The 25276-nt window shown below is 38.0% G+C and overlaps 1 protein-coding gene across 3 annotated transcripts in view; it reads right to left on the bottom strand.

Moving 5' to 3' along the window:
- Positions 1–25276, bottom strand: part of LRMDA (leucine rich melanocyte differentiation associated) — a 1046803-nt gene that overhangs the window by 180397 nt on the left and 841130 nt on the right. The gene's annotated exons all lie outside the window — the stretch shown is intronic.

Here is a 25276-nt window from a genome sequence, read left to right as displayed (position 1 = left end):
TGTATGTCCCACAGCACACAATACAATATAGAGCCCAGAGCAGGCTCTGAACAAGTACCTGTTAAATTGAGTTACATATTAAGGACTGCATTCCATTGCCAGCGATTACTTTGTTTCAGGGAATTATCAAAAGGCTGTATTCACACTCATTTCACCCAAATTAAGCCCATGGGTCTCTATACTTGAAGTGCTAGTTAGGAAGCAGAGGATCAGAAAGCAGCTGCTTACTTTCAACAAAGAAGAGATTGCATTTCAGCAACGGATTGCAGGATTTCACGTATTAGTCACTAGTGACTCTTGGACAAACCCTTTGGTGTTATCAGGAATAAAACGTAACCAAGAGACATGTCAAATATCAATTTCCAATTACTTTTCTGTAACGTATTTCTGCCACTTGGGAAAACTCCCAAGGGATCCATGGCTCCTTATCAGCTCAGATCAGGCTTACCTTTCAAACAGGTAACACTCAGCAGCACCCAGTTCAGCCTCAGTACTACAAATGTCCTTCTCTGACACTCACATTCTCTTTTGAAGTTTTCGATATAGGCTTACAATGTCACCAGAGACCTGGCCCCAATGTGGAAGGCCTCCTGATAGTGTACCCTGAACCAGCTGCACTGGACTGGGATGGGGATAACTAACACCTGCAGTGAGCTGTTGTCACTGAGGTTTCCTAAGCCTCCACTTGCACTGAGATGTTGAATGTGGGCACAGAGACTCATGCAGCACTTTTGCGTCGTCAACTCCAGCCAAAGGGGAAAGAAATAAGAGAGTCTTAACTTTGATACTCAAAACACAGAACAGCATTTCTACCCTCCAGATCACAGAAAGCAGGCCACAAACTAATTGAAAAAATCTTTGGTATTAAGGATGTTAAAACTGAGGATCTGCAAAAAACCAGAAATCACATGTCCCCTTTATTACAAAGTAATGGGAAAGAATTTGGAAAAACCAGAAAACATCTCTGGGTTCATAAATCAGCCCAGTTGGAGGGAAACGCAAATGGCCAGCACCTGGAATGAGCCTTCGTCTGGATCCGGAGAGCAGCGTAGGCTGTGCACTGTGATTAATGACTTGAGTGAAAGGTCTCAGTTGAGGCTGAACAATTAACTTGTTCTCTTCACATCTCAGAACTCTCCACAGTATAACTATGTCTTCCCTGATTGGTCATATTTACTAAAATGCAAGTCAGTCTGGGAAGCTTCGAACATGTCATCGGACTATTTCTGACAACTGGGAGAGCTCTGGTGTTTGACAGGACGACTTTCATCAAATCATCTGTGTTGACTCTGCATGTACGTCTCAACCTTTCAGTTCCTTTTCAAGTTTAAGAACCATCTTTAAAGAGGCAATGGCATTGGCCTCGATCTGTCGAAGAAGAAAAAAAAATTCAGCTCAGAGGATTGCAAATGGACAGCATATGGCCTGGCTTGTTTCTGGTCATTCCCAAAAAAAAAGTTCTTAGGGAATTGAATGTCCATGAGATTAATGGTTCCCTCCTGTCCTGCCTTTATCCTCTGGAATAGGTTTCTCTAATCTCTTTCAGACCCTCTCAAGCATTTACATTAAACCAATCATTCCTCCTGAATCTACAACCAAGACTCTGATAAGACCTACTAGAACCTAAGAAAGTCTCCAAATTTCCTTCCCCCCTGCCTCTCCTGGAGGTGAATTTGTAGATTGGAAAGGAAGACAGGTACCCCAGAACCTCATTTTGTATGTGGAAGCACCCAAGGAATCTGGTTTCTTCATCTGACCTTCTAAACCTGTTTCCTTTGTGACAAATGGATATACCCAAAGTAGATATGGCCTCACACATAGTAGGACTGGAAGGGTACTGAGAGGCTTGGCTGAGACCATCCACCCCACAGGCCTGCCACAAGCCTCCCTTACCTCGCTTTTACGCCTGCATCCACAACCACTTTTGTCAGTGAAGGCATCCTGCCTCCAGGAGATATAAATGTACATCAAGAACAATAACAGTAACAACAGTGATAACAATAACAGAAGCAGGATCAACAATAACATGTATATAGTATTTACTATGAGCCACAAACTCTCTAAAACACTTCCCTTATATCAACTCACATGATCCCTACAACAATGCTACTAAGGTGTTGCTATTATATAAAATTTACAGAGATAGATAGAATATTCAAGTAACTCACCCAAGATCACAAAGCCAGGAAATGGCAAAACCAGAATTCAAACACAGGCTGACTCTGACTTAAGCTCTTCAGGCCATCCTATAAAACCCTATATTACAAAGATACTCTCTAGAGGTATTGGTCCCCATCTGCAACAGCTGATAAGATTAGAGAAGCAACCCTTCCAGCATAGCACCCACCTAGGGGTCAGGCTTGGTGAGTCCTGTTTCTGCTACTCAATGTGTAACCTCAAATGTGTTCTGAATCTCGGAGCCTTAGTTGTATTCATCTGTAAAAATCAGTATGGTGCTAAGACCTACCTTACAAGGTTTTTGTGAGAACTGGTGAGATAACATACATGCAGGATAGCACAGTGCCTAGAACATGGTGATTGTAATAATCATAGCTATAGTTAGTATTAATCGGATTAGCTAGTACTAATTAGAGCAGCTGGAGAAGATGAGCAGAAACTATCACAGCTTGTAATGTAGATATGAAAAAGCAGATCAGTGTAGTGACTCCAAAGAGACAAGGATACTAAGAAGTACTGGGAAGGGATACCTACATTCCTGGTCTGACCCAATTTACACAGCCCCTAGGTTAGATTACCTCCACGAAAGAAAATATTCTAATTTTTAAAATATACTACGTTAAAAAAAAAAAAAAAGCCCAGACTGTGAGAATTAGGATATTCTCCCTGAAATTCCTGGTGCAAATGTGAGAGGGCGAGGCATCCTTCACAGCCTCCTGTGGCTGTTCCAGCACCAAGCCTGGAGCTGCAGCCTTCATTCTGCTTTTGCTACATGCTCTTGCCGACCCCTGACACATCACATTCTTTGCATCAATAAGGACTGGTGCCAGAACACACTAAATTGCCTTTGACTACATTTAACTGATCTAGTATTTTTTTATGATTCTTTCTTGTTGTACCATTTTTCACTTTTGACTTTATAATTCTCTGCTGACTTTAAATAAAGTGTTGCCAGACTACCCGAGGTGGTTTTTAATAGAGATTTAGGGGCTAGGTTGTGCTGTGGTTTGGATTCAGATTCTACTCCAGCAACAAGGGGAAATTAAGTAGGTGGTTTCATCTCAAGTGCCCATTTATACTTGGAATGGACACAGAGTTTATCTTCTTCTAAGCCTTGTAATCATGACACTACAAAGTGAGTTTCAAGAAATTAAAAATTAGGTAGCAATAGCTTCTCCACCACAAAACCACAACACAGTGTCCCTGTAAGCCCAGATGACTGGAATATACAAAGACAGCAGGGGAATCATTTGCTGAGTGACAGAGAGGAAGTTCACCACATTCTGTCCTATGCCAAAGATAATGCTTGTTCTCCTTAAGTTGGCGAACTCAAATGACCCTATACCAGCTATGTCAGCTTGCCTCCAGACCCTCTATGTTGTCCCTCGTCCCCACTGTCTTCTGCTCAGATGAAACACTGCAAGCCAGCAGGCCCTTAATCACTGGGAAAGGGGACCTGACTAGCAAAAATCCTGAGTCAGATAAGCAGTCTGTAAAACTTAACATTTCTTTTTTAGAGGAGAATAATCTTAAGCATATCTTGAAAATATTAAATTACATTAAATTTAAAAATAACTATGATTTTGGCTTTGTCTTCCTTTTCATGATCATGCAATGCTTGTTTCATTACAAAGGGATACACATCACACGTAAAGCATTGAGAAGAAAGTTTTAAAAAATATCTGTGTACCAAACATCAAGCTTACAAATAAACAGACCTCTTCAGTTGTTCTCCTCAGTGGTAAATGCAACCTTGAACTTTTGAGTTTTGATTTTCTCCCTCATTTGGCCACCTATGAAATGACCCTTTTAAAATACTGTTTTAATTGGCATTTTTGAACTTTGTATAGATTTCGTTCAGTGAGTTTCTTTCTCCCCTATTTTATGGACTGATCCATGTGGAATGTTCCTCAACTTTATTTAATAAAGTATCTGCGTTGTTTCCAGTTTTTCTTTTTTGTCTTCTTTTGTTTTGCTATTATAGATAATGGTGTTAATATAGTTCATATTGATTTGAACATGTTCAGTAGTTTGTCCTGGGTTAGTGTCCTAGGAAGAGAATTACTAAATTTTAGGGTTTGCATCTATTCCAATCCAACGGATAATAACAAATTTTGCTCCACAGTAGATATGCTAATTCATACTTCCCCCAGAACAGCTCGCAAGTTTCTGTTGCTCTACAGCTTGCCAGCACTTGGTACTGCCAGATTTGTAAATTTTGCTGAACCAGTAAGTACAAAATGTATCTAGTGGTTTTAATTTACATTTCCACATTTAATTTTTTATAGCTCATCACTGAGCAAGTTTTGGGTAGTTTGAAATTACTTGTCCAAAATAAGCACGAAAGGCAGTGTTTATATAGAATAGATATGATTTTATGGCTACACAGAAAGATACCACGGGGCAGATGGGTGGCTCAGTTGGTTAAGTGTCTAACTCTTGGTTTCAGATCAGGTCATGGTCTCATGTGTCATGAGATCGAGCCCCACATCAGGCTCGGTGCTCAGCATGGAGTCTACTTGAGATTCTCTCCCTCTGCATCTCTGCCCATTAGCACACACCCTTTCCATAAAATAAATAAATCTTTTTTTAAAAAGAAAGAGACCCTGTATGTGGACATATAAGAATGAATGAATGAATGAATGAATGAATATGTCTATTTCTCTGTTATCATACTTATAGCAGGACTGGCAAGCTAGAGCCCATAGGACAAATCTGGCCCCACCACCTGCTTTTGTAAATAACTTCTTAATGGAACTCAGCCATGCTTATTTGCTTATGTATTACCTAAGAATATTTTCACACTACAATGACAGAGTTTTATAGTCACAATGAGGACCACCTGGTCTGCAAAGCCTAAAATACTTACTATCGGATACTTTACAGTAAAAGTTTACTGACCCATGACTTAGAGCATCTCTACTTATATGTGAAGAACCTCACATTATACATGTCACCTCAAATCTGTTCCTCCCCAAATGTCAATGTAAAATGGCTTTACCTTCTACAGTTATTCAGGCTAAAAACCTAACAGTCACCTCCTGCTCTTGCCTCCTATTCACTGTTTACAACTAATTAGTGAATACCATCCAAGTATTCAATCTTCTCCAAACCATTCCTGTGAGGTCCCCTTCCCCTTCCCTACACCCATGGCTGGCCCTTTGTTCAAACCTTACACTGACTTTGGCAACCCTTCACCCAGGGACCCAGTGTTTGGTGGCCCCAAGTTTCACAGCACTTGGAACAATTTATGGCATTTATCTGTTTGAGTTTCTGTCCTCTCTGCTTCAACTGTACATTTTTTAAGAGGATGGCAGAGAAGACTTGGGAAAAGAGCTTCCTTGTCTATATCATTGAACACAATGGCCCTCGCATTGTTGTACATGGAGGAATCACCAGAAGAGCTCATGAAAATAAAAGAGGCCAGAGTATCACCCCAGGCCCATTGCATCAGGAAGCCCTGGAGGTAGGTGCTCAATCATCTTTATGGGATGGATGCCCCCCGGGGAGATTTGTTTGTAGGCTTGAGAAGCACATATCTAATCAAAGCTTCCTGAATACTTCCCTTAATCCTATCCCACTCTACCACACTGCCTGTGATGGATAGGACCCACTCCCCACTCCACCCCCCCCCCCACACACACACATACCACCTTGGCTTGGATACCAGAGCTTCCCTAAGTTTCTCCATATTCCTTCAATGGCACAGAGTAAGTCTGATTTGAGAGGAAATTGCATCCTTTATTTAGGGCTGAATTCTGATCTTCAGTCTCTGTTTTTCATTAAATTGGTAGTATTCCTGGTTAGTGATAGGATCTATCCCCCACGCTGAGCAACTTCACTTGCTTAGCATATAAAAAATAAGAATCTCCTGTTATAACTTAGTACCGCTTCCTTGTACCATACCACCTAGCACTTGCCTAAGGGAAAAGGCAAGTAAACATTTATACAATGTATATAAGAATGTGGTTTTTTAAAATTTTTACTATCTTCTTCATTTTCAACATATTACAGATCATTTAATATGTAGAAAAACAAATGTTAATAGGTTAGACCAACGACAATACCAATAAGATGCTGTTAGTATTTATTAGAGATTTTTCTTATTAGACTTAATTTTTTCCTAAATTGCATGTGACCCATTATCATTATGCTTGGTGGATAATATAACAAAACAAAATTACCAGTCCATTTTACTCAAGGAGAAAGCCTAAGCTTCCTTGGGTTTTATAACACCAAGCATAGCACAAATTTAAGAAATTTTTCCAGTGCTGCACTCAGTGATTTTTAGGGGTCTATTTTCCCCAGAGGCATGTAAGTACTAAAATTGCATTGGATTGCGTTTTGCTCTCAGCGGGTGAGAAAGTGCATAGTCAATGGGTTATTTGCCATTCTTTATTTCCATTTTATGCAGTCACACGGAGGTATCTTTCAGGTGGTTGTTGAAGTTTACTAGACACTCAGGAGCCATCTTGTGCTTTCTCTAAATGACATTTATAATCTATAACCAAAGGGGTTGTCTATGAAGCCATTGGTGCAGTAAACCTAAACTCTGCTTGTGTTAATTCAGGTTACAGAGACCAGATCTTTTGCTATGAGATTCCAATGGGGGGAAAACTGCATCCATGTATCTGAACAATATCTATAGTCTATAGGTCTACAAACAGAGATACAAAGTCTGATTTAGGTGCTGATAATGACTGACCATTTGAAATCAGTATATAGGGAATAAAGGCCTTCAGAATATGCAGATCAATTAATAACAAAGGGGTTATGCAAAAATCACACTAGTGATTTTGCTATACCTTTATTTATGTATAATAAAAGCACTAAATTCTGTAAATGCACTGTTAGTCTGCTTTCTTTCAACTGGATAGCTCCAATTAACCATCATTTTCATGCTTCACTAGGGCTCTGATCATTGATGCTCTTAACGGGATTCCTGAAATACTGAGAAAGCTACAAGTGCTTTCTTGGATCATCAAGAAAAATTAAAATTCACTCAGTGTAGTTCTACTGTGAAGTGTATGTTATTCGGGGGGAGGGGCACAGAACAGATGGAAGAACACAGACCTCAGCATTAGACCTGGTTTTGAGCCTCACAAAGGACACTTATTAGCCCTGGGACCTTCAGTAAACTACATAATATCTCACTAAGCTTCAATTTCCTCATATATAAAATGGGGATAATATCCAGCTTCAGGAGGTATTTCCAAGATGAAATGAGACCACGAACATATGTAAAATACCAGCACAGTACTGGCTCTAAAGAAATCACTCAATAAATAGCAGCTATTATTAATGCTAATGTCTTCCTTCCCATTTTTAGTAAATCAGTGAGCCAGGCAATATATGCAGGTATCTCTTTACTTTTTTCTCTGTATCTTTATTTACCAGGATATTTGATTCCTATAAATATCCCATCCTGCAACAGAGTGTAGAAAGTCTGCTGTGGATTCTCAACACTGAATTATTTAAATCTGAAGAAGCAAAGGAACACTGTCAAAGAAACTGTATCTTTAGCACAGTCCTTGGGAAAACAAAGTTTCAAAGTCTCCACAATGGTTGCAAATCACCCAAAGCTCCTGCCCTCTTTGGATCTTTTATTATTTTTACTAATCTATTACTTAAGTGAAATATTAACATATTTTAATAAAAATTCAGAGACTGAAAAAACTAGTTTTTTTGACCCTCTTCTACTCTTCACCACTCCAATCTGGGTATTCCTCCAAAAGTAACTACTGTAGGGGTTTTGTGTCCAAACTTTAATAATTGTTTCTATGCCTTTGTACACATATGTGTGTGTTGCTGTGTATGTGCATGTATGAGAGATTTTGAGCTTTTAAATACATAAATTCTATCACAGTGCACAAATGTTTTAGATTCAAATTTTTTTTGTTCAAAAATATGTCCTGAAGACATTCTCTGTTAAAATCTTATTTACCTTTTTTTAAAAATTTACCTTAACTTTTTAAAAACTCCTATACAGCACTCAATATCATGATTTGCCATATTTTAATCATTCCTTTCCTGATAGGCATATAATTTGTCTTCGCATTTCTTTTTCATTGCAAGAAAAACATTGCAATGAACATCCTTCTGTATACTACCCTTTGGACACGTGTAACTGAGGTTATAAGCTATATGAATTTTATTTCAGCCTTTAAAAAATCCAATTTATTTTAAATCATGATTAATTATTTTTTAAAAAATATATAAGAGTGCAGTGAACAGTCTTTCTTCCACCTTAGACTTCCCATGTGCCTGGTTTATCCCATCCATAGGTAGTCACTATCATCCATCTTTCACAGTTTTTTTAAACATGGATTCTTATTGTACTCTGTCATGCGTAAATAATAATATGCAATATCTATTGTTCTGTATCTTGTGGTATTCCCTTAATGATATATACTGCATAGACTCACATATTAAGTATATAGGAGCTTCCTAATTCTTTTGACAGAGTTACACAGTATTCTACAGATTGGATGCACCATAATTTAATGTTTCTCAACTGATAGCTCTATTGTAATTTTAAGTGAGTAGGTAGCACATCTACTTTATAATAAATACTATTGTTTATATATCATTTCACATATGCAATCATTTCTAGGAGTACAATTGCTACTCTGTTTTTACACTAGGCTGTTAATCATTTTATTACTGATTTCTATGAACATCTCATATATCAGAAATATATATAATCTATCATTGCCTGTTATATAATTTCCAAATATTAAATTCACTGTCTTTTGACTTTGCATAAAATCTTTCCCTCTCCATGTAAAATGTTCTTTAAAAAAATAAAATCAATAGGTTTTTAATAGGTTAAAATTTTTAATGTTTTATGTTTTTAATTTTTCTTTTTTAAAATTACAGCTTTCAAACTGAGCTTTTGGTTTTCTTTAAGCACTTTTATGGTTTCTTCTTCATTTCCATTTAAAATGTTAATCCATTTGTAATGTGCCCTGGTATGGTATGAGATATGGATCTAATTTTTTTTTTTCCAAATAGCTACACATTTGCCCCAAGAACAATATATTGAATAGCCCATCTCTTCTCTGGCAGTCTGAGATACCTCTTTATCATGTACTAAATCCCACATGACACTGAATTCTCAATTTCCTATTCTATTCCATCACTCCGTTTAGCAATCTGTGCACAAGTACCACATTGCTTTAATTATTGAGGCTTTAGAATGTATTTGATATCCCGTAGAGCTAATTTTCCCCCCTCATCATAATTCTTTTTTAGAATCATCCCACATATTACTTTTGCTTACTTTTTCATCTAAACCTCAGATTCAGTTTTTTCCGTTTAAAAAGAAAAAAAAATCTTTGATAGTTTTATAGTTTCATAAGAATTTATATTTTAATAAGAACAACAACAACAACAAAAAAACCCACATTGACATATCTATGGTCTTGAGTTTTCCTGTAATACGGTAAGTCTGTCCATAAATTCAAGCCTTCTTCTGTGTCCTCCTAGAGGGTTTTAAAATGTTCTTCATGAAGATATTATATGTTTTTGTTAATATATGATTATAGTATTTCCAACTTATTTTCTTTTATGTTGCTTCTTCAAATGGTGTCTTTCATTCAAAATATTCTCCAAGTGGTTGTTTTTTATTTTTGGGGTTTGTTTGTCGTCGTTGTTGTTGTTTTTTATCCAACTGGTTTTTGTTCTACTAATTGTATATTACCTTCTGTTTTACTTCATCACTGAATTCTCTTGTTAAGTCTTTTAGTTGGCTCTCTTGAGTTTCCAATTGTCAAACCAAATCATCTGTAAGCATGACAGTTTGACCATATGCTTTCTGTTTTCATTTCTGTTGTTTATTTCTCCTGTCTAATTACATTGGTTAGTATTTCCAGTAAAACATTAAATAATAGTGGTAGTAACAGATAACTTGTCTTGTCCTCACATTAATAAAAACACTTATTATGTTTGCCCATTAAGTTTGACATTGGCTTGACTGAGATGGATGTGTTTTATCACATTAAGGACATATACATCTATTTTTATATGCTTTTTACCAAGATTCATTATTGAATTTGGCAAAGCTCTGCATCTATGGAATTATGGCTTTCATCTTTAGAACTATTAAAGAGATGGAATAAATGGATACTTAAATATTGAAATTTCATTGCATACTTGGAATAAATCTCAGTTGACCATGATGTTTTACTGTGCTGTGTATGCTGCTGGATGTTATTTAGAATTACTTTATTTAGGACTTTTGTACCTATATTCATAGCTGAGATGAGTACTGTAGTTATTTTCTCTGTAATCCTTGTCAATTTCTCTGTAAATACTTTATGCACTTCATAAAAAGAATTTAGAAGTACTTCCTTATCTATGCTCTCAAAAAGTTTAAATAGCTTTGGAATCAACCCTGTGGTATACAGGAACTGGCTTACACCAACTCACAAGAGTCAACTGTGCACATCTCTTCCCACCACCACAATGAGTGATATCATGTAGATATCTTGGAATCAGTCGTGATAGAAATATTGATGCCACAGAACTGTGGCAAACACTATAGATCAAGGCATTTTTATTTTTTATTATTATCCTCCTCATCATTATCATCATCATCATCATTTGCATAGACCCAGTTGTTAAACATTTAACAGAATCATCTTCTTAACAAAATCACCTTTTATTCTAAAGTCTGGTAAAACTTCCATGTAAAGCCACCTGGACTTCAGTTTGGTGCAGGGTTGTGAGAGTCTTTATGTACTTTATTTGCCTATGGAAATCAATATTTCAACTTTCTATCTCTTCTGGAGTCAGTTTAGAGAATTCATTTTCTTAAAAAATTATCCACATGATCTAGATTTTTAGATACTTGCACAAAATTCAACAAAGTTACTTCTTACGATTCTTTTAGTTTTCTCTTCTGTGACTTCTCATTTTATATTTTGAATGTTTGTATTTTCTTTAATTTTCCTTGATTTTGTTTTTTAAAAAATCAGCTCTTCAATTATTTATTATACTTTCGTTTTATAATTTATTTATATCTGTTTTTAGCTTTAATAATTAATCCCTTCTGCTTTCCTTTGGTTTACTTAGCTGAGTGTTTTCTGAGTCAGATGCTTCATTTATCTTTTGCATTCTTTTGCTTTTAATATATGTACTTAAATATACATACAGTTTTCTTCTCAGAATGGCCTTAGATCTATATCATAGCTTCTGACCGGTAATGACTTCATTATCATATTTCTCCAGCTATTCTACAATTTGAGCTTGTATGTTATCTTTGACTTGAGATTTAAGAGTATTACAAAGTTTCTGAGCAGAAGGGCTTTTTGCAGTCTGCTTTTGTTATCAACTTTTAGTTTCATCACCTGGTGACCTGAGAGTTTTTATATTTCCTCTACTTCCTAAAATTCATTAAAATTTATAACTCAGTATATCATTATGGAGGGCTATATTTGCCAAAAATGATCAAAGCAGTATTTCTAGTCTCACATGCTCCTCTAGAACTTTGCTACTCCCCATCAAGAGGCAGAATCCATTTTTCCTTCCCTTAAACCTGGGTAGGAATTTGGGTGACTACCTTGATGAACAGTAGACAGTTAAAGTAATGCTACATGAATTCTGAAATACAGGTCATAAAAGACAATATGGCTTCTGTCTGGCTCTTACTCACTCTTGGGAAATTTTTGGCATTTGAACTCAGCCATTATGCTATGAGAAAGCCCAAACTTGCATTTAAAGGAAGACCACATGGACCCCACATGGAGAGGAATTGAGGTCCTCTGATAACCAACTGATAACCAACATCAACCACCAAGCTTAGCATTATGTGAATTCTCAGGTGATTTTAGTTCCTAGACCTCAAGTCTTCTACTGAGGCCACAGATATTAAAGAATAGAGATAAGTCCTTCCCAGTGTCCTCTCTCAGAATTCCTGACCTACAGAATCTTTGAACTTAATAAACCATTGTCCTGTGCCACTATATGACTTCCTTGTCTCATTTGATGCTCTTTTGCTTAAATTCTACCTTGTGATATTTAGACCGTAACCTCTGCCGTAATCCCTCTTCTAGGCTTTTGTTTCAACTTTTCTGAGTCAAATTGTTTCTTTTTCTCTTATATAACACCGAGAACTGGATTTTCCTTATGAGTCAACCTGAAGGTATTTTAAACAGATAAATTAAGCACATTTTCATTTTGTTCTGATACAAGTATGATAGGTCTCAGTTCTGTCATGTTATATTTCATATGGGCAGAGCTAAGTGGTTGTAACAAGTATCTTCTGTCTCTCAAAGGCTAAAATACTTTATATTTGACCCTTCATAGAAAATGTTTGCTAATCTTTGATGTAAATCATAATAATGACTGCAAATAATGTTCTGTGTACTACAGTCTTTATTGCTCCTTTTGGTTTTTGTTATTATTGTTGTACATCTTATTGTTTAGGCTAGCATCTCCAAGGGAATGCAGACTAGTCTTTCCTTGCTTATCCAAGGACTGTAATGGGAATATTTTCAACCCTTTGTTCTTGTCTATGCAGGTTGCTGTATGTTTTTGGCAGATAATTTTAATCAAGTTAGAGAACTTTCCATGTATTTCTTATGTGCTAAGATATGTGGGTAGAAGTAGTTATTAAATGTCACAAGTTTTTTTCTTTTGTGTATCTATTAATATGACCACATATAATTCCTTTTTCTTTTTAATATGCCCATATGACAAGTTTACTGATAAATTCTAACCTTTCAATTTTGAGATAAATCCTAATGGGGCACAAGATGGTATTTTTTATTACTACATTACTAAATCTTATTGTTAGTTTCTCATGGAGGATACTTTAACCACATTTGTAAAAGATGATGACCTACAGTTTCATTTTAATGTGTGCTCATTATCTTATTTATGTCACTTATGGAATCCTAGTTAGATGAAAAGAGAAATGTTCATTGTTTTTCATTTTCTAGAATAAATTTAGGAAGTTTCTCCTCTTTGAGGGATATATGATGATTTTTTTCAGTTTCTTCTCTAGTCTTTTTCTCTATTTAGATTTGTATTCCTCCTTGAGACAATATTGGTAATTATAATTGCCTTAAAATTGCCTGTTTTAGATTTTTAAATTTTATTGATAAAAACAGAGTTTTTACTCTTCTTATTCCTAAGTTAGATATTCATCTCTAGTTTTTCTTTAGATTTGCTAGGTTCATCTTTGAAAAAATAAACTATCTGTTGGTACTATTGATAAAGTGTATAATATATTGTTTCTGTTTTATTAAGTTTCGGTTTAATTCAGTCATTTCATATGGCATTGGGTTTGTTGTTGCTTAATTAAAATTTCTGGAAACTCAGCCCATTTAAAAAGATTTTTTTAATTTCTTGTTGCATTTTTATATTTTCAAGGGAACAAAATCTTTTAATTACATTTTGGGCTACAACCCACAGTTTTTAATATACTATGGTGCTGTCACTTCCACTTCCTCTTAAAGAGTAATTTATATTTATATTTCCTCATAAAACTAAAAGTTTCATTTCTTTCTAATTCTGTAAGTCAAATTTCCTTTACCCTGCCCCAGCCCCTCTAGAAGGTCTTCCTTTTGAAGCTAATTTCTAATTTTATTGAGTTATGATCAATTAATCTGAACTGGGCAAATTATACTTGGACTCAATTTGTGTATAGTTTTTGTGAATGTTCCATATAGTTCATAAAAGAATGTTTATTCTGTTTTCTATTTAATAAAACATCGATGTGAAATTTCTGTTCTGTTAGCTGTCATTTTCTATGGAAAATATGCTAAAGTTTTCATCTGGGATTGTGAATTTGTCAAGTATTTCTAGAAGTTTTTCTTTATGTATTTCAAAGCCATGTTGCTAGATGTATTGCGTTTCATGAATTTTACAGCTTCCTATTTTATCTTCTTAAGTATACAAAATATCCCTCTTCATCATTTCAATCACCGTCTTGAATCTTACTTTTTCTGAAATTAACATTCTTATTACCGGGTTTTGTTTCTAGCATCTAAAGTTTTGTGTTCTTCTCTAATCCCTGTAATTTTTATTTTCAAACTCCTATGTTATTTTACTGTATTTATTTCTTTAAAAAGTATTTTATTTTACATTTTCTTTTTTAGCAAGTCTGAGAGTGTACTTTTAATTTAGTTCATCCACATTTATTATGCCTATTACATTTCTACCAACTCTTGACACCTTACTTTACACACCCAGTTGCCCAACCTTGTTTCCTCTGGCTTGGAGATAGCTCAGCTGAGTGATTTTTGCCAGGGATGGGGACAGGCGTACAGATGGGTTGACCCGTGTGACTCTCACTATGGAGGTCTAACATGTTGGCTGCTCTCAAGCCTGCCAGTAGTTCCCTGCACTTAGCAAAGTCCTGAAGCTTGTCCTATATTTTTAAACTCTCTGGCATCAAAGCTGTAATGAATCTCTTTAATCTTACCCTTTAATCTCTCTTGCAGAGAATCTACATAGGTTCTGATCTTCTTTTCCAGTTAATTATTGGTTGTTTTTGTTTTTGTTTTTCCTTTCCCCTAGAGAAAGTAGAATGTATCATTTCTATCATTTCAGTGAATGCCTTAAAAAAATGGCTTCCTGCTTAAGGGACAGTAAATGGGCTATAAGATGCTAAAGTCCTGACTTCATCTATGTTCCCCCCCTCACCACATTCTCCTCTGCTAGATTCCTTACCCCAGCTATACTGACACTCCAATGCCACTTTCTCAGGGGTGATGGCTCTGGCTATCAAATCTCAAATTACCAACACACACTCCTTCCTCTCTTTTGCCTGCTTTTGTTTTCATCACAGTATTTATTCTTAGTATTTATCTCTATCATACTCTACACTGTTCTTATTTTTATCTTGATTCTTTTTCAGTAGAAATGTAAGCTCTTAGAAGGCCAAGATTTTTGTCTGCTTTATTCATCACTCTAGACCTATGCTCAGAGCAGTGCTTGGTACATAGTTTGTGCTCAGTGGGTAGCTCTTGAATTAATAAATTTCTAGGGATTCAGAAGAAGAAAAGGAGGCTTTAGGACATGTTCTTTGTACTGTTGTTGTTGTTCTCGTTATGCTTTATGATCTTCCAGATATGCCACCATTTACTACCCTGCCTAACCTGGTCCAGGAGACTTCGGTTATTTGTACATTGTATGAAGTTCTAGAAAAATTCCAAAGGGGCATATAAAAAGAGAGAAATAAGACACAAGAAACGCTTTTCTCTTGAGAAGAGGAAGAAGAAAATTTGGGGGTGAGGATGGTTATACGTATTTCTTTAACCAAAAACAAAGAAAGGGACTGCATGTTATCCTCTTTGACTATTCCTGATTGTGAAGAAATTGATGAAGTAGAGCAAGATAAATAAAGGAATAAAGAGCTAATCCACAAGAGAGAAGACTGTTTTCATTGCTCTTACACAGATGTCTGTCCTCACAACAGGAAAGTTTTTGTCTTTGGGGGAGGGTGGGAATAAGAGTAGGGGAGCAGCAATTTAAATTGGAATCTCTAGGCAGTCTGTGTTTAGGAATTGGAATTACATTATTTTCCTGGCTCCCCACCCCCTCTTGTCTTTTAGTGGGGAAACATTTGCCCTGGAACAGCACACAGAGTTTGCATTAGCATCCCTGAGGATAGAACTTTGACCCCACAGACTAAGGAAGCTACAAATGGAAAATTCCAAGTTGCTGTACTCTTTTATTTTCATGCTAATGCTTCTGCAGAGAGTATTTAAAGAAACAGATGCACAAGAATAATAAAGAGTGGAGGACTAAGAATGCCTCAGACAACAGTGGAGTGTTTTTCCAGCAAAGCCTTGTATCTTTCTGGGCTTGCACAAGTCCGGTGGGGTCAAGGTGAAACCCTGGTTTTATTTTATGATAAAGCTAAATGAACATAGATCTAGAAAAACCCTGGGTCTGGGTTTCAAATCCTGATTGGATTTGAAAGTTGCTGCTTCACTTTACTTCCTTCAGGCTACACTGTTCCACTCACAAAGACAGATGAGTGTATCCTTCAGTAAAAGCCCTTGGGTAATGATGACTTCCCAATCTCCCTCGCCAACTGACACTCAACTTCAACAATACTCATCCCTTCCTCAGATCCAACCTGGATGGCGCCCACTGTATGTTCAACCCTCCGGCTATTTCCATTGTATTCCTGACAAAAAGAAAAAACTATTCATCTTAGAATAACTTCATCCTGGGTATGAATTCTAGAGTGCAAGACATATCAGAGCACTATACTCTATAAAGCCAGATAGTTTCAATCCTCTTCTCTTAATATGCAAACAAATTTCTATTTTGCTTTACCATGCACATGCTTCACACAGAAGAAGCTAATCAGAAACTTCAAATTGTCATCTCTAACCCCTGCTTTAAGATTATATCTCACACACTGCTCCTCTGGACTATGGCCAGAAATTAAACAAGAACTCTACTTGGTCTCCCTCCAAGGTCTCTTTCACACCCTGAAACCACCCAGGGAGAGTTCCTCCAGGTGTGTCACCTCTACAGATGGTTTCATTCCAGGGATGTCTTTAGGCTTTTTTTTTATATTCAAAGTCCTTAGGAGCAATAAATGGGTGGAAATAGGTGAGTGGAGACAGAGGGGATGGAGGACCTGTTTTAAAACTGCATTTCTGTATCAAGGACACACTCCTCTCTCTTATTTTGTAGGTTTATAAAAGACGACCTTTCTATATGCCTGAGTAGAAAGAACTTGGGGATGGCCACTCCCAAGTGATATGATCAACTTTCTCATTCCAACCTATTTGCTTTCAACTTAGTTCTCACCTTTCCCCAAGGCTACCTCCCAACACTTTGTTCTTTCCTCACCAAATTTCCCTCCTCTGTACCCTTGTAGCTTGACTTCTGCTTTCTGTGTGTTGGGCCTTATTTCCAGAGTTAGATTATAGGATTCCTGAAGGCAAGAGCCCAGGGCTTCTTTTGCATCTCCTACAACCCAACCCCCAGTGCAGGGTTCCTCTAAAAAAAGAAAGGGGGGGGGTTGGCTGACTGATTGAAGAAACAGAAACAGGCCCCCACAGTGACCTGAAGCATATGGAATTCTGATTAAGGGAAGTGAAGAGTCAAAAAGTCCAATATTGCACCCTTTATAAAGTACATGTATCCCATCAAATCTGAGGTTATTGGAAAAGTAACAGCCCTCTCCCTCAACCAGCCCCAACCAAAAATTTCATTAGAATGGATCAAGAACCAGAGCTGTAAATATTCATGGCTGGGAGGGGTAAGCTGGAGGACAGCCTGCTGAACTGAGCAGGTGTTCACCTCACTCAATTTCAATCCGTTTGCAGCCAACAACGTCATTGTTTGGCCTTCTTGTGCTCACCGACAGGCCATTTTTCATGATTTTACCATTTCTGGCCAAATGCAAACTTTTTAATTAAATGTACCACATGATTCCAGATGTTTGTTTATTTGTTCCAAAAAGGTTGTAAAATCTCTGCATGAGGAAAAACCTGGGGCAGGGGTAAAGTCTTCTATAAGATACAGGGAAACAAATGAATTAGAACTGGGATGGGGAGGTGAATGCTGGGCAGAGCATTCTCAGCAGACCCCTCTAGACCGAAACCATTGGCTTCTAATAGTTCTCCTTCCAGAAACCCAAGATTTGGGAATAAAATACACTGGGCACTTACTAGTTTTTTTGAAAGAATGTAGCTCATCTTGAGCCAAAGATCGGAATGAGAACAAATTTTTGTGGCTGCTCTGCCTGCTTATTGTCTGTTTGTTCCTGTTGCTATGAACCCACTACATTAATCCCAGCAGCCTCCCACTTAACAGGCCAGATTAGAGTTTATGCACCAGTAATAGGGGAGCATCCCGCACTGCACGGGGGAAGCAGGAGAGCACCTACAGGCGGAGACCACAGCTTCCCATCACCATGCCAGCTTCCTCTCAGCCTTCTGTTCTCTCATAGCATCTCCAAACATAATCAGTCCCTAAGTCAGTCTATTGCATTTGCTACAAAATGTTTCTCATAATCCTACTCTTCTTTGTTCCCTCAGTCAGCCAGCCAGACACCCCAGGTCTTCATCATCAATGCTAGATTATTTCAACATTATCCTAACTGATGCTGGGCTCTCAGATTTGGTTTCAAAAGCCAACACCAAAAAATACTTTGAGTAAGGTGGAGATGGAAATGGAAATGCACTAACTGTCCATTTACTCTGATGCCTGAGCCAGATACACCCTGTGACTAAACCATCAGCAACCTTGAACAACGATTCCATAGTGGCCATAAGGTTCCCTTTACGTTGCCCTCACCCCTGCTCCACTGGCAGTGTCCTGGACCCAGCTGTCTTCCCCATCTGTTACCAAGTTGTTTCCTAAATTACCTTTGCTAGAAACCTGCTCTTTCGAGGCGGTACAGTCTGCAGCCACATAGTCTGGTATCAAGAAATCCAAAGCTTCTAAAACTTCAATGTGATCCCACAGTGGCCTCCTCGATTCCAGACTCTTTTCTTTCCAATTCTCCCCTCCTACTGCTTGCAAATAATAATCCCATAGCACAGCTTTAAATCAAATCTAGATGTTCCTGCCTACTCAAGGCCTGCCATAATATGGATCCAGGCTACACACATAAACCCATTTTTTACTTTTTCAAAACTAGGTCCCTTCTTCCATTCACTTCTACCTCTTCTTACCCTTGCACTGCTTCTTTACCCATTCCCTTTTTTCGTGAGTGGAGTGGGGGTAGGGATGCCCTTCTTCTGCCCTCCATGCACTCATGACTTACTTCCTTTAAAGCTCAAGGCCAACATCCTCCAAACAGTCATGCATGCCTGACTATACTAATCTTTACTGATTCCTATATTTTCCAAACATGTACAGAACTTACAGCTTTTACCAAGTAAGGCAACTCTCACTTATATAATATATGATATCTAGTTTGGTTGGCATTGTTCCATTTTGGTAATGTCCTCAATCAAACCATAAATTCTTAGAAGACAGATACCGTGCTCTCTCTTTCTGACTATTCCATAAACCCTAACAAGTACTTTGTACACAGTAGATACTAAAGGCAAACCCTAACAAGTACTTTGTACACAGTGGATTCTAAAGGCAGTGGATGCTGGAGGACTCCTAAAATGAAGGTGCTCAGAGCAATATTTGTCACTGCAAAAGTCATATTTGGCCACGCCTCAATTCTTCACCTGCAACAGAAGGGATAAGAAACAGCCCATGACTCTGAAAGTTCAGGATATTTAGAATCTTCAATCCTATCCATCCCAGACTCTCCATGTTTTAAGAGAGAGGAACATTTTTTCAACTCCATTTTTTATTTGGACTGTCTTTTAGGAGAAGGGTTATCGCTTATCTTGCAGAAGTAAAGTTTGCCCCTGTTGGGAGTACAAGACATGATTCCATTTTTCCCTCTTTGCTTTGCTTCCAAAACAGAAGAGCCAAATTCATAGCTCCTCTGTATCTTTGAGCACACAACAATTCTGCCCAAAGAGTAGAAATAAAGCAATCATTGAGACTGCAAATGAAAAATCATCCTTGGAGAAAAAAAGATAGGAAATGGACCCCTATGGATTTCAAATGCTTAAAGGAGGCTGCTTAAAGTTCCTGGCTGAAGTCCATGCCAGTCTTGGTAATAGTCTAACAGATTCATCCATCTTCAGATTCCACTTGGCTTACTCTTCCATCACTGCCACCTTCCCAGACAGCGAGCGCACACATGCACATCTATCTATATATATGCGGAAGTTTTAATCTACACGACCCTCCATTCCAATCCACCCAGCCCTGCTCGGTACAGAGTGAAGCTATTGACCCTGCAAAGCAGCAGAGAGATGAATTTGATGACCCAGACTAGAGTTTTTAAACCATTTCAGCAAGGTCTAGAATCAAAGGAAAGTACAATTTATTCAGCACTTAGTAAAGTCCTTTTACTTTGGAACAGAGCGCACACACTGAAAATAGACTCCCACTGCCACACAGATAAAATAAACCTGTCAACCACTACTGTCAAATCACTAGTCACCTCGATTAAATAAAGGAAACTTTAGCATCTCTCAGCATCTGAGAATTCCACCAAGATTATAAGCCCATAAAAGCATTATGAAGGAAAGAAAACTAAAGTAATGGGTTCTGTTGAAATGTCATCAGAGGAAGCATTTTACATAATTAGAAAGTGCTAATAATAGCTCTGCACAAGGAACCAACACACTCTTTCCCTAGGCAGCCAGGGCAAAGCCACGGCATGGAGTCTGAAAGAGGAGAGCCAAGGCCATGCACTTATCTAGCAGGACCCGAAGAAGAAAGATGTCCCTGTCAGCAGTGAGGAGGCCATCCTAGCCAATTGCTAAAGTGATTTTTTTTTTCTTATTTCTTCTCCCTCCCTTTCTCTTCCACAGATTTTAATACACTTTCTATGGAGAAAAGTTGGATCCGCCATACTTCTGTGAACCTTCAATGACTCAGTGATGTTTTCTGAGAAATCATCTGATAGTTAGCTCCTTTGAAAAGATAATCAAAATATTTTGGAAGACAGAAAGCAAGAAATAAGCAGGTTGCTTTAGTCTAGGGCCCGATCTTAGGTGGGACGTCCTTGGCAAAGTCACCATAGCCATCAGATTGCTTATTTCGTCTTTTTCAATGGTCAGTGAGAACAAAGAACAATAGACAGAAAGACACCTCGATGCTAAACTAATAAGATAGCCTAAACAACTGTATCTATTTTCATTGAGTCTATGCTACTATTCTCTGTAGATTTTGCTTATAATGATCAAACCTACTTAGCTTTCAACATGTGATATACATAGTAAGCCTTCTATTTTCCCTATAGGTTGACATGGCAAGATGGTACGACTATAAAAAAAAAAAAAATTAAGTTGTCTGAAAGAGACAGATTGCCTCCAAATCATCTAAGCCTAAAACAAATTGTGATGAGCAGTCTGGTTATCTAGCAGCCCCATCTTGAGCCCTCCCAAAAGTATTCTGCTCATTGGCATACGGTTTTTCTGGGCAACATCTCCCCATCCCAAACATCTTTCCCTACATTGCCACGTCTTCTTCACACACATCCATTAATTTTCCTCTTCTTCATTTCAGTTTGGCTTATTTAAATAGTTGAAGCAAAACACTCTGTATTTATGGCTTCTGTGAAAATGTATTTTATGATATCTCATGCTAAAACTGTTTAAAAAATAAAAATAAAAAACGCCTGCAGTTTTTCTTCCCTTCTTTTTCTTCTTGTTTGGATGGCACACATCGAGCTGCTTCATGGAGATATACAGAAAAATCAATTCCTAAGCATAAAATGCAACTCACATTAAGGAAACTGCAAACGATAACTAATTATGATGAGTTGCTATGTAAATCATTCTATGACAATCCCAGCAATCAATTTCAAACACAAATAGACCAAGCCCTGGCTGGAGAAGGGGATGAGCACCTAACTAGTGTACCAGAAGTCATGGCAAGGCTGCCAAGGATAGGCGGAAGGAGGATGGCTACGATCTCCAAGCACGTTTCCATAGATTTCCTTTCAGCTTCCTTCCTTCTTTCTTTCATACATCTAAAGTCCGATGTTTAATATGACCAGGTAAGGATGGCATACCCTCAAGACTGTATAAGCATCAGAGAAAAAAAATAGTAATTCAGGGACATTCACTAGGCTTGCAATTACTTTGTAAAATGCACACACAAATGCCCTGGAATGGGATCCCTCTGTGTGATCACTACTCGCAAAGTCGGGTCACTGCCTGTTATCACCTGGCATCACCACTACCCTCTTCTCAGGCTTTCTCTGCAGCTCAGAGGATGAACTAGAAACTGCCTTTCTAAGACTTCCCTTGGCATGTGGTTCTAGGTTAGAATGAGGCAAAGAGAGACCCTGGAGTATGACTTAGAAATCCAGAGAGAAAGAGGAACAGGGCAATGCCTGGGTAGATCTAACGTTTGAAGCGGTGTCCAAGTGGACTTCTTGAGAATCACTCCCACATGGCTGCTGCAGATGGAGAACATCAGTAGGAGGTGCCCAGGTGTTTCTGACATGTGCAGAAACTTCAGCAAGCTCTTAAGAATCCCCAGCTTCCTTACAAGGTTTGGATTCTGGGTGGGGTCCTCCCTGACTGGACCAGCCCCTTGCTCATTCCTTACATTAAACCCCCTCATCATGTGAATCCATAGTGGGCCTTCTATTTTCCCTATCTGAATTCAGACTGATGTGATACTATCTTCTGTTTTGGTTTTTCAAACTGTCTCTGTTCTTGAATTTATATATTTGTAATTTAAAATAAGGGAGAGAAAGAGAGTAACAGACAATTCTTTTCACAGAAGAGGTAAGGTCGCTATACTTCGCTGCAGTCTTAGCAAAGGCTGTAGAAATTCACCCCGGGCAGTGGCATTTCCAGGCCATTTCTCTGCCTGTACTTCCTTCTTCCATCTAGCACAATGCCCCAGTCAGTCCTGCATTTGCTTCATATATCCTGTGTCAAGGACAAATGTCAGGGATGGTCTGGGAATCAAGGACACAGAAATCTGTGTGTTTGTTTTTTATCTTGCCTCTGTCACCGAGTGACTTAAGTCTCCTCCAGCAATTCTTGGTGCTTTCCTCTGTTAAATGGAAATAGTAATACCTACCCTCCCTCCTTTATAGGGTTGTCTTGAGGATGATATGGTCAACTCACTAAATAGAAATGTTCTCCCCAAAAGATGCAGTGGTTTACTTAATTGCAAATCCCATTTCTAACAGGTACCAGATAAAGAGTGGCAATACCTGATATGCAGGTGTATGTTCTATGCACATAACATACTTAAAGAAACATTTCTCCAACAAACACTCCAATGCTCCTTCTAATGTGGATACCCACAGAGGATATAGTAAGCAGGCCACCACTAGGTAATAACTGAGATTCCTGACACAGCCCCATGGCCCCAGTAGACTTCAAAGACATGTTTAGACCTAGAGCAGAATTCTCAGAGAGATTTCAGGAGTACCATTCTAAAACCACATCCATACCACTGCCTGCACCTTATGGCAGAGTCCAGCCCCTTCTTTGAGAGCTGTTACAAGTAAAATAATTCCCTTAGTTGCTTCAATTCATCCTATTTATTTCCTACCATCAAAACACCAGAGTTTAAAAATTATGACATTATGACATCAAAATTATTATCTACTTGGAAGTTATACAATGTGGCTAAATGCCGCCGTTGGACAATGAATCAATACATATGGGCCCAACCGTGGTGACTGGGGTTTATGAAAGCAACAGGGTTGAGGTCTGAGGTCCACAGGCTGGCCTTTCCTTCCCCTATCACTCAATCCCAAAGGAAGATGGGTCTCCTTTCTCAGACACAATTAAGTTATCTTACAGAGGCATCTAAATTACTGACTTTTCCCTGGGCTTCTACCATTCATCCTTTACTGAACAAATATTTCTTGAGCTCCTAAAAAGCAGGAGGCCCTGTGCCAGGCATTGCAGGTATAGTGGTGAGCAAACAGATACACTATCTTCTATTGTCTCCAACAGCTTACAGCCTGTCCAGGAAGACACTGGAAAATAAAGTCTGAAAAATGAACACTGACCTAATATAAATGTGTGGGGTGGGATTGGAAAAGTCTCCCTTACAGCTGTGATAGTTAGGCTGATGCCTGAAGGATGCGCAGGAGTCAGTGATGTGCAAGAGAAGAAAGATGAGACTCTTTACTCCCTTTAGGGAGCTTTCACTTATGACAAGTTCAAGACCTACATATACTTGACCTCTTTCACACAAAGCAGAATATAAAAAATTGCACTAAGGAGATAGAAACACATATTTAAAGCACCTCAGGAAGGAGACAAATCAATATAGAAAAAAATTCATACAAGAAGTCAAAAAGTATTGTGTATTATTCTCCCTACAATGCATGGGTTAACTGTAAATTACGGATGGAAAAACAAGAGTCTCCCATTTCCTGATAATTATTCTGGGCCCAGATTTCCTTTGCATTTGAATCTACAGTCCTTAAGACACGAATCTTGGGTCTATCATACTCGACATTGGAAGTAACATAAAAGGACAAGTAAAGGGAAAATGGCATGTATAGAAAAATAGCAATTTGCACATGAACTACTGCCCACTGGTTTATGTAGTTGTTGGTGCGGAATAAAAAGAGATTGGGAACTGGATGAATCAAAAAATTATTTGCAAATAGAACTTCCACTTAAGATTTTTTAGACCACGTTTCAGACTTCGTGGAGGATTTCACTTGGGCAAGAACTGATGTAATTTGCCTTCACAATGTGAAAGAGCCTCTCTGGATAAGCATTTGTAAGCAGTTTCCATAAAGGTATTGATAAATGATAGTCAAATAGTTTGGTGACTTATACGATCAAAAATTTAGAATAATTTCTCTAACTTTAACATAAAAAACAAGGTGGTAATGGAGCACCCAGGTGGCTCAGTCAGTTGAACGTCCACTCTTGGTTTCAAATCAGGTCTTATCTCATGGATCGTGAGATGGAGCCTGCATTGGGTTCTGAACTCAGTTGAAGATTTTCTCCCTCTGCCCCTCTCCCCACTCATGTACACTCTTTCTTTCTCTCTCTAAAATAAATATATAAATCTTTTTTAAAAAAAAGTAAGGTGGCATTAAGCAGTTTCATTCTGGGTGCCTAAAAATCGGGCTTTCCCCACTTGTTATCATATGGTTCATGCCAAGCTAAAAAGATCAGTGTTGTCTCTTCCCTACATGGATCAGTCCTGTAATAATTCAACCTAAATGAGCTTCTTTGGCTCTCTCTTTAGTGATGTCCACATGACCAGAGGCCCAAAGACCTACCCATCATTTCATGATGCTAGCTTGCCTTTTTTCACTCTCAGGTCCGTAGCGTTGATCAAGCAACCAGAGCATTAAATTTATAGGTGTATTTTTCAGTAAAACTGAGATATCTGTTGCTGGGTCTTTTCAACAGCAATGTTCCCATTGATGCTGGGCTCTGATGTCATTGAAGGGCACTTGTTTTAATTCCAAACCCTTGACCATTTTTTCATATTCCAAATATTCTCAACATACCTTCAAATCTTAATTCTTAAATTCCTTTACTCTAAGATTCAGATTTCTTATTTTACCATTACAGTGACAAATGATCTTCATCCT

Source organism: Mustela erminea, chromosome 14 (assembly GCF_009829155.1).
Source record: "Mustela erminea isolate mMusErm1 chromosome 14, mMusErm1.Pri, whole genome shotgun sequence".
NCBI classification, from domain to species: Eukaryota; Metazoa; Chordata; class Mammalia; order Carnivora; family Mustelidae; genus Mustela; species Mustela erminea.
The sequence above is the reverse complement of the archived record's forward strand: the minus strand, read 5'-3'. Positions and strand labels throughout refer to the sequence as shown.